Source organism: Haematobia irritans, chromosome 4 (genome assembly GCF_050003625.1).
Source record: "Haematobia irritans isolate KBUSLIRL chromosome 4, ASM5000362v1, whole genome shotgun sequence".
NCBI lineage: Eukaryota > Metazoa > Arthropoda > Insecta > Diptera > Muscidae > Haematobia > Haematobia irritans.
The window spans coordinates 5,531,768-5,545,404 of NC_134400.1; the positions used below are offsets into that span (position 1 = coordinate 5,531,768).

Consider the following 13,637-nt stretch of genomic DNA (forward strand, 5'->3'; position numbering starts at 1 on the left):
TTGTTTTTTTTTTATTGTCAATGGCATTCTTCATAGACCTATTAACAGATCCATATTAGATTTTCACATATGTTATTGGAAAGTTTGGAAATTACATGGCTTAAATTCTAGCAGAGCTCTTTATTCTTCATACCAAAAAAAATTGTCCCTTCACCCAGGGAAAATATATGATAACACCCAATGTGGTTCAAGAACATAATGTTACTTTTTCACGTAGAAAATTTTTGCAACAATATTTTTTCCCGCCAGCCATATATTATTGCTTACCGAAGTATTATGCATAATTTCCTAAAAAAAAATAAACATTGTTGCGTTAACCATGTTAAAGAAAAACCATGTTAAAAAAAGAACATCATGCTCTTCAAGCACGTATAAGGTGGTCATATTTCTTCTATGCCATTTTTCGGCTATTTTTCGCATTTTGAAATATGCCTTGTGCCAAGTGTAAAAGTAAAATCTTCCAAAATTAGAATAATTTTTTAATCATGATCATTTGCTCATATTTTTCAGTTTGTATATTTTTTTTGTAAATATTTTGTGACCACTGCCTTCTTTAAATGAGACCTTTAGTCATTTTTCGATTTATCCCACTGCGATGTCATTGGTTGACATGATTTTAATAGTTGGCAATTACATGTTTTGTTGAAAGCATTTCAGTGGCATGCAATATAAGCTTAATTGAAACTTTTGTCCTGAAATAAATTCAATTTATACTGATTTCGGTTTTTTTTTTTTTTTTTTTTGAGTAGATGACACGAAATCGGGTCTTTTAAGGCCAAGGTAGAAAAATGGAATTTTAGTATTTTTAAATATTGTTGATTTCTTAAATAATAAAATTCCATGGCTAATGATTTCAAACTTTGGGAAAACGATTTATTATATTTTTAAAATTTAATGTAGTGTAAAACAATACTTATGGAAATATTCAATCAGGGGTGTCATATTAAAGCCTATATTTGACACCATAAAATTATTATATTAATTATTTTTAGAAACTTTAGTAACTTCATAGTTACTGAAGTTTCCTAAAATTTACATTGAACCGAGCTCGATATGGATGAATTTTGCAATTCGTTGATTTAACAAAAAGCAAGTTACTGCATGATAGAATATGACAAGCGTCGAGCAAATATATTACAACATCATTTAATAATTTATATTCCACCATTTATTTTAATTTTTTTTATTTTCATTCCAGGTTCGGGAAATTGGGAAATTCAGCTCAAAAGGTATGCATATATATTCTACTAATTTAGCCTAAAAGAATTTTTCGTTTAAATTATATTAATGTAAAGGACATCTTAATTAATTTTTCTTCACCAAAAAGATCAAGAAGTCAAATCAAGAATTAATTTATATAGGGTTTATATATATATATGATTTTCGTCCAATATGGATCAGTTAGTGAGAGACAGGGCTGTTAAGCTAATTTTGTTCGACTCTGGCTCCCACTCCAACTCTATCTAAATATGGGTAGATACCAATAGATACCCTGCGCCACACTGTGGAACAGGGTATTATAAGTTAGTGCATATGTTTGTAACACCCAGCAGGAGACGAGATAGACACATGGTGTATTGGGCAGTAATGCTCAGGGTGGGTCCCTGAGTCGATATAACCATGTCCGTCTGTCCGTCCGTCTGTCTGTGAACACATTTTTGTGATTAAAGTCTAGGTCGCAATTTAAGTCCAATCGCCTTCAAATTTGGCACATGTTCCTAATTTGGGTCAGAATTGAACCCTATGGATTTTGGAAGAAATCGGTTCAGATTTAGATATAGCTCCCATATATATCTTTCGCCCGATATGCACTAATATGGACCCAGCAGCCAGAGTTTTATACCGATTTGCTTGAAATTTTGTACACTTAGTAGTATAGTCAAGTGTTCAAAATTTGATTGAAATCGGTTCAGATTTAGATATAGCTCCCATATATATCTTTCGCCCGATATGGACTAATATGGTCCTACAAGCCACAGTTTTGGCCCAATTTGGTTGAAATTTTGCACAGGGAGTAGATTTAGCATTGTAGCTATGCGTGCCAAATTTGGTTGAAATCGATTCAGATTTAGATATAGCTCCCATATATATCTATCGCCCGATATGCTCTTATATGGACCCAGAAGCCAGAGTTTTATCCCGATTAGCTTGAAATATTGCACAAGGAGTACAATTGGTAGAATAGTCATGTGTGCCAAATTTGATTGAAATCGGTTCAGATTTAGATATAGCTTCCATATATATTTTTCGCCCGATATGGACTTATATGGCCCCAGAAGCCAGAGTTTTGGCCCAATTTGGTTGAAATTTTGCACTAGGAGTACAGTTAGTAATATACTCATGTGTGCCAAATTTGATTGAAATCGGTTCCTAGTGCATTAGCCAACTTAAATTTTGAGTCTATACATTTTGTAAAAGTCTATCAAATTCTGTCCAAATCGAGTGATATTTAAATGTATGTATTTGGGACAAACCTTAATGTATAGCATCCAACACATTTGAGGGATGTGTTATGGTATCGAAAATTTAGATCTACAAAGTGGTGCAGGGTATAATATAGTCGGCCCCGTCCGACTTTAGACTTTCCTTACTTGTTTAATATGGTATAAATGGAATGACAGTCAAAATTCTACTCTAACATATTGATAGACATAAAAAATCTCCATTATTGAAATCGAAATTACAGTCAACGCATCATAGGAAGCATAGACTTATTTACAGATCGACTTATTAACAGACCGATATAGGGAGCAGTAAAATAATTTATTGCATGACTTCGTTTTCGTTGTTCAATTGAAGACTAATATGGAATCTAATTAAGAGTTTTTCAAAAGCAAAATTTCTACGACTCCGACTCTAACAAAATTTTCAGACTCCGACTCCGGCTTCGACTCCACAGCACTGGTCAGGGGACAGATACTGGCATTACATTTCACAGATAATGACATCACATTTCGAATTTCAACCAAATCCGATGAAAATGTAAACTCAGTAGAAATCGGTTTATATGGTCCGATATTGCTTATTTTTTTTTAGCCGATAGCTTCTTTCGCTCGGAAGTTAGCGTGATTTTAACAGACAGACGGATGGATGCACACCAAAAAAATTTAAAATAGTGGGATCTAGTGATGTCCGTCCGTCTGTTTAAATCAAGTTAACTTGAGAACGACCCAAGCTATCGACTTGCAACTAAGTCATACTGGACCACTTTTAGGTATAGCCACCGTATCAAACGGCCCAAGATTAGACTTCCGGAGCATCTTGAAAAAGCAAATTTTATTAGATCCCTCTAAAAACCATGCAAAAATTGATCCATATCATATCATACCATAATTATATATAGCCGTCATAGAAACCGACCCTTCGACTCGTTGGTTCATATCGGTTCATTATTATTTATAGACTTTTTAGAGTTTTCACCACTATTGTGGTACAGGGTATAATAAATTTCTACATTTGTATGTAATGCCAAGAAGGAGCATCGTTTAGTATCCCAATTGTCTTAGATATAAATTCTGAGTCGATTTGCCGATGTCCGTCCGTCTGTCTGTCTGTATATGTAATTTTGTGTGCAAAGTACAGCTCGCAGTTTAAGTCCGATCGTCCTCAAATGTGGCATATGTTCTCTCCTCGGACCAAAGACAATCGCCGCGTAGAACTTGCAAGATATCAGCCAAATCGGTTTAGATTTAGATATAGTTCCCATATATATCTTTTGCCTGATATGCATTTATTTGACGCCAGAGACCAGAATTTCAACTTAATTTGCATCAAATTGTTTCACAAAAACTTCAACTGATGGTATCGTCACGTATGCCAAATTTGGTTGAAATCTTTTGACATTTAGATATAGCTCCAATATATATCTTTCACACGATTTACACTATCATGACCAGGGAGACCAAAGTTTTACTACGATTTACGTTAAATTTTGTAGAGTTAGTAGAGTTAGTAGAATTAATATAATAGCTATGCGTACTAAAATTGGTCAAAATCGGTTTAGATTTAGACATATACCCCATATATGTCTTTCATCTGACCCAGAGGCCAAAGTTTCATCTTAATTTGTTAAAATTATGCACAAAGAGTACAACTGATGGTATCGTCATGTATGACAAGTTTGGTTGTAATCGGTTCAGATTTAGATATAGCTCCAATATATATTTTACGCCAGATATAGATTCCCAGCAAAAAAAAATTTTGGAAGTTCTTCCAAAGGCACAACTTTAAAAACACTTCCAGAAGATGCACTCCCAATGATGTTCTCTATTTTAACTATCCAGGAAGTTCTTTTAATGCAATTTTTTATAACTTGGTTTTTTCATACTTTTAGAGGGTAATTTTAATTTTGTATACCCACCACCATAGAATGGTGACGGTGGTATAATAAGTTTGTCATTCCGTTTGTAACACATCGAAATATCGATTTCCGACTATAAGTATATATATTCTTGATCAGGGAGAACTTCTAAGACGATATAACGATGTCCGTCTGTCTGGCTGTCTGTTTGTTGTAATCACGCTACAGTTTTCAATAATGAAGAAATCGTGCTGAAATTTTAAACAAACTCGTCGCAGGCAGGTCAAGTTCGAAGATGGGCTATATCGGTCCAGGTTTTGATATAGTCCCCATATAAACCGACCACCCGATTTGGGGTCTGGGACTTATAAAAACCGTAGTTTTTATCCAATTTGCCTGAAATTTGAAATCTAGAGGAATTTTAGGACCATAAAGAGGTATGCTAAAAATGGTGAGTATCGGTCCATGTTTTGGTATAGCACCCATGTAGACCGATCTCCCGATTTCATTTCTTGGACTTATAACCATAGTTTTTATTCAATTTACCTCAAATCAAGAAGTATTTTTGGACCATAAAAAGGTGTGCCGAAAGTGGTGAGTATCGGTCAATGATTTGATATAGCCCCCATAGAGACCGATCTCCCGATTTTACTTCTTGGGCTTATAGAAACCGTATTTTTTATCCAACTTGTCGGAAATTAAAATCTAGAGGTATTGTAGTATGGTGTATATTGATCCATTATTTTGTATATCCCCCATATAGACCGATCTCCAGATTTTATTTCTTGGGCTTTTAGAAACCATAGTTTTTATCCAATTTGCACGAAATTTGAAATCTAGAATTCTTTTAACATACGACCATAAAGAGGTGCGCCGAAAATGGTGAGTATCGGTCAATGTTTTAGTATAGCCCCCATATAGACCGATCTCCCAATTGTACTTTTTGGGCTTGTAGAAACCGTAGTTGTTGTCCAATTTGTCTGAAATTGAAAATCTGTAAGTTTTTTTAGAAGTATAAATAGATGTGCAAGAAATGATTTTATTCTTTGGGATTTTAGAAACTGTAGTTTGTATCTAATTGTCCTGAAATTGCAATTCTAAAATTATTTTAGAACCATAAAGAGGTGTGCGGAAAACGGTGAGTATCGGTCCATGTTTTAGTATAGCCCCCTTAAGATCAATCTTTCGATTTGAGATGGTACAAAAAATGTTGATCTACACTAGGGTATGACATAGTCGGTCCCGCCCGACTTTAGACTTTACTTAAAAGTTGTAATCCACCTTGGACTCCATATGGTAATCGAACGTCATTTTATAGACGATTTAAAAAATCAGCAACATTTAAAAAAAAAATTGAAGTTCGGCATAATTTGCCAAAATTATTAGTCAGTGTATGCGTAAGATTTGCTTTTCGAATCATGTTCTTCAAGTGTTCGCTTATGGCAAAACTTTTAACAAAACCAAGGTGTTTTGGTTATATTTTTGTGATCTCCTCCAAATTCCTATATATACATATAAATAATCCAATGGCCTTTAACATTTGATGTGACAGAGAATCTCTTGCGAATAGCCATCACATTATAATAAAGTAACACGAAAATTAATATAACAACAATATTTGCCATATTAAAACTCCTATCAATGTTCGTAACTCTCATTGGTGCATTGGTGGTGTAAGTATCAATAAAATTCACGACATGACAACTTCAGAAATATTTCCCTTCCCTGCTCACAACCCCCTGGCTGGGAAAGTAATGAAAAAAGAAACGAAAAAATACCCAGGAACATAAACGGAAAGGAAAACTTGTTCTAATTATCCTTAATAAATTCTCAATAAGTCACGTTTACTCATTACTCATCCCCCATAATGACCATGAAAACTTTTATACGCTTGAGGTATACCCATCAACATAGCACTAAAGGGGGGGAGTATAGACAAATATCTTGTGTGTGTGTGAGAGAGTGTTTGCGAGAATAGATGTTGAAATGGCTCTTCACTGTGATATCCATATCGTTATCAATGTCATATGAGTGTGCTCTTCATTGGATGCTTCAATCAGTTGTTTTTCTTAATGTCCTCTATTCTTATGGCCACTCATTGTGTCTGGGCTTGTGTGTTAGTGCTGGAGCAAACAGAAGAAGAGAGACAAGAAAACGAAGAGAAACAATTATTTTTATTTTTATGGCTCATTCAAATAGGTATAACAACTGTCATTCAATGGCCACTTCAAATCTTTAGAGATTAATGCTAAACCAAAATGAAATGACAAACAAAACAAATGAATCCAAATGAACGAATGAAAAGGGAAGAGAAGATAAGAATTGGGGGAACAAACATTGATTATTTTCGAAGAGGTATTTATGTAAAAGGTGTGTGAAATTATATCAACCCACTAGGACTAGTATCCTTGTCTATCTAACAATGTAAGTGACCACCTTTGAATGTGGAATGACCAAATAATTTGAGTAATTCGCCTAACGACTCTTAACATGAATTTACACAGACACACATATGCATAGTCTGTATTCTACTTAGATATACATACATATATCTACATTAGGATGTAATGGAACACAGTTTTACGATTAGTAATAGAGCAATAAATAAATTATCATTGCAGTATCTGATAGGGTTAAATGTTTAGGAATAACATCAGAGCGAAAATGTGAGAACTAAGTTTTCAGCTAAAAGTTTAGTTGATTCTATATTTATACCCACCACCATAGAATGGTGACGGGGATATAATAAGTTTGTCGTTTCGTTTGTAACACATCGAAATATCGATTTCCGACTATATAAAGTATATATATATTCTTGATCAGGGAGAAATTCTAAGACGATATAAGCATCAATAATGGCCCTATCGTCCTGAAATTTGGCACAGATTCGCCTTTTGTTTGCAGGCATATCAAGTTCGAAGATGGGCTATATCGGTCCAAGTTTTGATGTAGTCCCCATATAAACCGACCTCCCGATTTGGGGTATTGGGCTTATAAAAACTGTAGTTTTTATCCAATTTGCCTGAAATTGGAAATATAGAGGTATTTTAGGACCACCAAAAAGTGTACCGAAAATGGTGCCTATCGGTCCATGCTTTGGTATAGCCCCCATATGGACCGATTTCCCGAGTTGGCTTCTTGGGCCTCTAGCAAGTGTATTTTCTATCCGATTTGCCTGAAATTGGAAATCTAGAAGTATTCTAGGACCATAAAGAGGTGTGTCGAAAATGGGATGTATCGGTCTATGTTTTGATATAGCCCCCATATAGACCGATCTCCCGATTTTACTTCTTGGGCTCTTAGAATCCGTAGTTTTAATCTAATTTACCTGAAATTTGAAATCTAGAGGTATTCTAGAACCATAAAGACGCGTGCCGAAAATGGTGAGTACCGGTCCATGTTTTGATATAGCTCACATATAGACCGATCTCCCGATTTTAGTTCTTGGGCTTTTAGAATCCGTAGTTTTTACCCAATTTGCCTGAAATTGGAAATCTAGAGGTATTCTTCGAAAATAAAGGGATGTGCCGAAAATGGTCAGTATCGGTCCATGTTTTGATATAGCCCCCATATAGACCGATCTCCCGATTTTACTTCTAGGACCTCAAGAATCCGTAGTTTTTATCCAATTTGCCTCAAATTTGAAATCTAGAGGTATTCTAGGACCATAAAGACGTGTATCGAAAATAGTGAGTACCGGTCCATGTTTTGATATAGCCGACATATAGACCGATCTCCCGATTTTACTTCTTGGGCTTTTAGAATCCGTAGTTTTTACCCAATTTGCCTGAAATTTCAAATCTAGAGGTATTCTAGGACCTAAATGAGGTGTGCCGAAAATGGTCAGTATCGGTCCATGTTTTGATATAGCCCCCATATAGACCGATCTCCCGATTTTATTTCTTGGGTTTTTAGAATCCGTAGTTTTTACCCAATTTGTCTGAAATTGGAAATCTAGAGGTATTCTAGGACCATAAAGACGTGTGCCGAAAATGGTGATTATCGGTCCATGTTTTGATATAGCCCCCATATAGACCGATCTCCTGAATTTACTTCTTGGACTTCTAGAATCCGTAGTTTTTATCCAATTTGCCTGAAACTGGAAATCTAGAGGTATTCTTGTAAAATAAAGAGATGTGCCGACAATGGTGATTATCGCAGCATGTTTCGATATAGCCCCATATAGACCGATCTCCAGATTTACTTCTTGGACTTTTAGAATCCGTAGTTTTTATCCAATTTGCCTGAAACTGGAAATCTAGAGGTATTCTAGGACAATAAAGAGGTGTGCCGAATATATTGTGTGTCTGTACAGTTTTTGATATAGCCCTTTACAAACCGGCCCTCCGATTTGGGGGTCTAGATTCTAGAACTACAATTAAATGTGCTGAATACTGTGTGTATCCTTCCATATTTTGGTACAGCCCCAATTACACCGAACTCCCGATTTAACTCCTAGGGTTTCTAGAAATTCTAGTTTTTATCCGAATTTCCACAAATTGAAAATATACTGGCATTTTAGACCCATAACAAAGTGTATATGATTTAGTTTTATCGGTGCACTTGGTAAGGCCTCCATATAGACCGATTTCACTTATTGAGGGTATAGAAGGCGCACTGATCATGAAAATTGCTTGAAACTGAATGCAAAATTTCCAGATTTTACTTCTCGTAATCATTTAAATAATTTAACATAAACATACATTTAGTTGGGCACCGTGGAGCAGTGGTTGCTACGTCCGACTTGCATGCCAAGGGTCGTGGGTTCGATTCCTGCTTCGATCGAACACAAAAAATTTTTTTTTTACATATATTCTAGATATGTTCGGAAGATTTCAAAAAAAAAAATAACATTACATACTACTATATTAAATTTTTACGATAAACTGTAAAATGTGTCTTATTAAAGACTTAAAGTCAGAAAAGAACAGTGCTTGATATAAACGAAATGGACTGTGTTGTTGGTTCAAAAATAATTTTTATACCCTCCACCATTCCGTTTGTAACACATCGAAATATTGCTCTAAGACCCCATAAAGTATATATATTCTGGGTCGTGGTGAAATTCTGAGTCGATCTGAGCATGTCCGTCCGTCTGTTGAAATCACGCTAACTTCCGAACGAAACAAGCTATCGACTTGAAACTTGGCACAAATAGTTGTTATTGATGTAGGTCGGATGGTGTTGCAAATGGGCCATGTCGGTCGACTTTTACGTATAGCCCCCATATAAACGGACCCCCAAATTTGGCTTGCGATCGCTCTAAGAGAAGCAAATTTTATCCGATCCGGCTGAAATTTGGTACATGGTGTTAGTGTATGGACTCTAACAACCATGCAAAAATTGGTCCATACCGGTCCATAATTACATATAGCCCCCATATAAACCGATCCCCCGATTTGGCTTGCGGAGCCTCTAAGAGAACCAAATTTCATGCGATCCGGCTGAAATTTGGTACGTGGTGTTAGTATATAGTCTCTAACAACCATGCAAAAATTGGTCCACATCGGTCCATAATTATATATAGCCCCTATATAAACCGATCCCCCGATTTGGGTTGTGGAGCCCCTAAGAGAAGCAAATTTCATCCGATTCGGCTGAAATTTGGGACATGGTATTGGTATATGTTCTCTAATGACCATGCAAAAATTGGTCCACATCGGTCCATAATTATAGACAGCCCCCATATAAACCGATCCCCCGATTTGGAGGAGCAAAATTCATCCGATCCGGTTGAAATTTGCAACGTGGTGTTAGTATAAGGCCGCTAATAACCATGCCAAAATTGGTCCGTATCGGTCTATAGTTATATATAGCCGATCCCCAATCACACAAAAATTGGTCCATATCGGTTCATAATCATGGTTGCCACTCGAGCCAAAAATAATCTACCAAAATTTTATTTTTATAGAAAACATTGTCAAAATGTTATTTCTATAGAAAATTTTGTCAAAATTTTATTCCTATAGAAAATTTTTTCCAAATTTTATTTCTATAGAAAATTTTTTCCAAATTTTATTTGTGTAGAAAATTTTGTCAAAATTTTATTTCTATAGAAAATTTTTTCCAAATTTTATTTCTATAGAAAATTGTTTCCAGATTTTACTTCTATTGAAAATGTTGTCAAAATTTTATTTCTATAGAAACTTTAAACTTAATTATATAGGTATTTAATCGGCCTTTTTAGATTAGTATATATCACGTATGGACTATGTGGTATATATTACGGTGTTAGGAAGTTTTAAGATACCTTGCCATCGGCAAGTGTTAACGCAACCCAAGTAATTCTATTGTGGATGACAGTCTTCAGTAGAAGTTTCTACGCAATCCATGGTGGAGGGTACATAAGCTTCGGCCTGGCCGAACTTACGGCCGTATATACTTGTTATATTTGTATCCGAACGTCTTTCCATATTGCGGTGAAACCACTTAGGGGAGTTTTGAAACACCCAGAATTGTAACCAGCATTACTGAGAAGATTCAAGCCATGACCCTTTGAATGCCATGCGGGCATGCTAACCATTACTTCACGATGGCTCCATACAAACATGTTGCATACCATGAATTTCTTCCAAAGGTCAGAACTTCTGCAAGCTATATTATTTGGGCTTTATCAGACGTTTCCTCTTCAATTTTGGCTGCCTTCGACAATTTCCTATTCGGAAGACTTAAGAAAACACTCTGTGGAATGCGTTTCAGTACCCGAGGTGGGATCGTTCGAAAAAAAGATTACTCTGACCATCAGAGCCTTTAAATGTCCTCAACTAACAGGTTGGCTGATAAGTCCCCGGTCTAACAAAGAAAAACACATTTTTTTTGTCAAAATTCGTTTTTATTATTCAACATAGTTCCCTTCAAGAGCGATACAACGTTTATAACGACCTTCCAATTTGTTGATACCATTTTGGTAGTACTCCTTCGGTTTTGCCTCAAAATAGGCCTGCGAGCATCCTTTTGAGGTCTGAGAACAAGAAAAAGTCGCTGGAGGCCAGATATGGAGAATACGATGGGTGGGGAAGCAATTCGAAGCCCAATCCATGAATTTTTGCCATCGTTCTCAATGACTTGTGGCACGGTGCGTTGTCTTGGTCGAACAACACTTTTTCTTCTTCATATGGGGCCGTTTTGCCGCGATTTCGACCTTCAAACGCTCCAATAACGCCATATAATAGTCACTGTTGATGGTTTTTCCATTCTCAAGATAATCGATAAAAATTATTCCATGCGCATTCCAAAAAACAGAGGCCATTCCTTCCACGCTTCGGAGACGGTTCACCGGTCGCTGTCCACTCGGCCGACTGTCGATGGGACTCAGAAGTGTAGTGATGGAGGCATGTTTCATCCATTGTCACATATCGACGGAAAAACTCGGGTGTATTACGAGTTAACAGCTGCAAACACCGCTCAGAATCATCAACACGTTGTTGTTTTTGGTCAAATGTGAGCTCGCGCGGCACCCATTTTGCACAGAGCTTCCGCATATCCAAATATTGATGAATGATATGACCAACACGTTCCTTTAATATCTTTATTTTGTTAATGTTTTCGTCGGTAACCACCTCTTTCGGGCGTCCACTGCGTTCACCGTCCTCCGTGCTCAGCCCGGAAACTGCTTGCACCGTATTTTTTCCCTTCAGAAAACAGTATTTTATCAAAACACGAAATTCCTTTTTTTTCATTTGTTTTTCACAATAACAAAAGTTGCTTCCCAAAAGATGCTCTATCTTACAAACTAATTGACTTACAGACGTCAAATCGAATCATTTGAAGGTTGGTACTATATAAATATATAAATAATATGCATTTAATACTAGCGACGCCATCTATGTGTCAGACCGGGGACTTATCAGCGATGTAGGATAACTCATTTCTCCTATTGATCTTTTAATGCCTTAGTATTGAGTTTGCGTTGTGGAATTTTCTGTTGTTTTGTGTGTTAACTTTTTGCGTTCATCACTACAGTTTCATAGTTGCCACATTGTCTTCCTTCATCGATATTCAGGCTGATTTCTCGCTTGAATGACGTCACGTCGTTGCACACAATGCCATGGTTAAACTAAAGGACTGATTATGTCTATTTTATGATATCAAATACCACAAATAATATCTTCTTTATTTCTACGTAACTTTTCCTGCTCGGGCGCCAATGAAATAATGCAGACTTGGGCTGAAACATACAGGAGAAGTAATCGTCAGGGACATTGTTTTGGTTGATATCGAATATCGACGGAAAATGGGCCCTTTCATTATGTGTAACTCAGTCCCTGCTCGGGCGCCAATATTTGGACAGTTTATTTTGTTCTAAAATGCATACAAAACTAATCAAATTGTGTTTTCTCTGTTCCGGAACAAAATAAATTTCGGAGAGTAATCTTTCCCGCACTAGTTATACCTTAGACCTCACTGTTAAATTGGATTCCCGCAATTAAAATCAAGATGGACGGACAGCCAGTGCTATCAAGGCTCAAGACATGATTCTTAGTCAATTAATATTTATTATTTGAAACGATCAGATGGTAGGTTTGTGTAGAAAAACAAAATACTTCCTGGTTCATAATCTAATATGGCTGCCCTATGAATTCTTGTCTATTTCCCCAGCTTCCTTTTCGTGAATTCTCTTTTACTCATATCACCACAAAAAAAAAAAACCTTCATCGTTAGTACCTTTTGTACAGCTTCACAAATCAGTTGTCAAAGTTGAAGTGTGTTGTAAACACTTTTAATGTCACCGATACAATGATAGCCCTGTTGTCATCAATAAAATGAAAAGGGAGTAAACACTGAACCAAGAATAAATGAAGGGAATGGCCAGTTGACAATCAATTTTTGTGTTTCTTGTACTTCTTCTTTCATGTCTTCACTTTCCGAGAATAAATACACAAAAATATTGCTTGCTGTGGCAAAAGAAGAAACTTTTGTTGAGAAGAGCTGAGTATTTGTGCAATTAAATGACTGATTTTTTTAGGTCGTGTTATTTCGTGATGGGAGGCAAGAAGAAATGAAGAAAAGTAATGAAATACTGTCCTTTGGAGGTTTGGTTTGCTTACAAGAGAATGCTCCAAACTGTCTTAAGGGTAAACGAAGGTCTCCACGTTTGTCATCTCATATTTGGTCCTTGTTCACGTGTTTTTTTTTTGTTCCTACGGATTTAATTCGTAAGGACGAAGTGTTCGATTTTATGGTTATTACAGCTTCTGTTAGCGATGTTTTCACTCATTGCTTTCCCTTTTCATCATCTTCCTATGCCATTCGAACAATTTTTTTTAATGTGAAAAAGTTAATTTTCTGTGATTTTTCAACCCATTTTTCTTTTCCCAAAAAAATGGAACTTTTTTAT

At 36.0% G+C, this 13,637-nt stretch overlaps 1 protein-coding gene across 7 annotated transcripts in view; it reads left to right on the forward strand.

The window, feature by feature from the left end:
* nrm (neuromusculin) overlaps positions 1 to 13,637 on the forward strand; it is an 837,985-nt gene that overhangs the window by 266,255 nt on the left and 558,093 nt on the right. For all 7 annotated transcript variants that reach the window (XR_012722287.1, XM_075308260.1, XM_075308254.1 and 4 more), the window contains exon 4: positions 1,199 to 1,229. The gene's annotated coding sequence lies outside the window, so the exon portion shown is untranslated. The remainder of the gene's footprint in view (positions 1 to 1,198; positions 1,230 to 13,637) is intronic.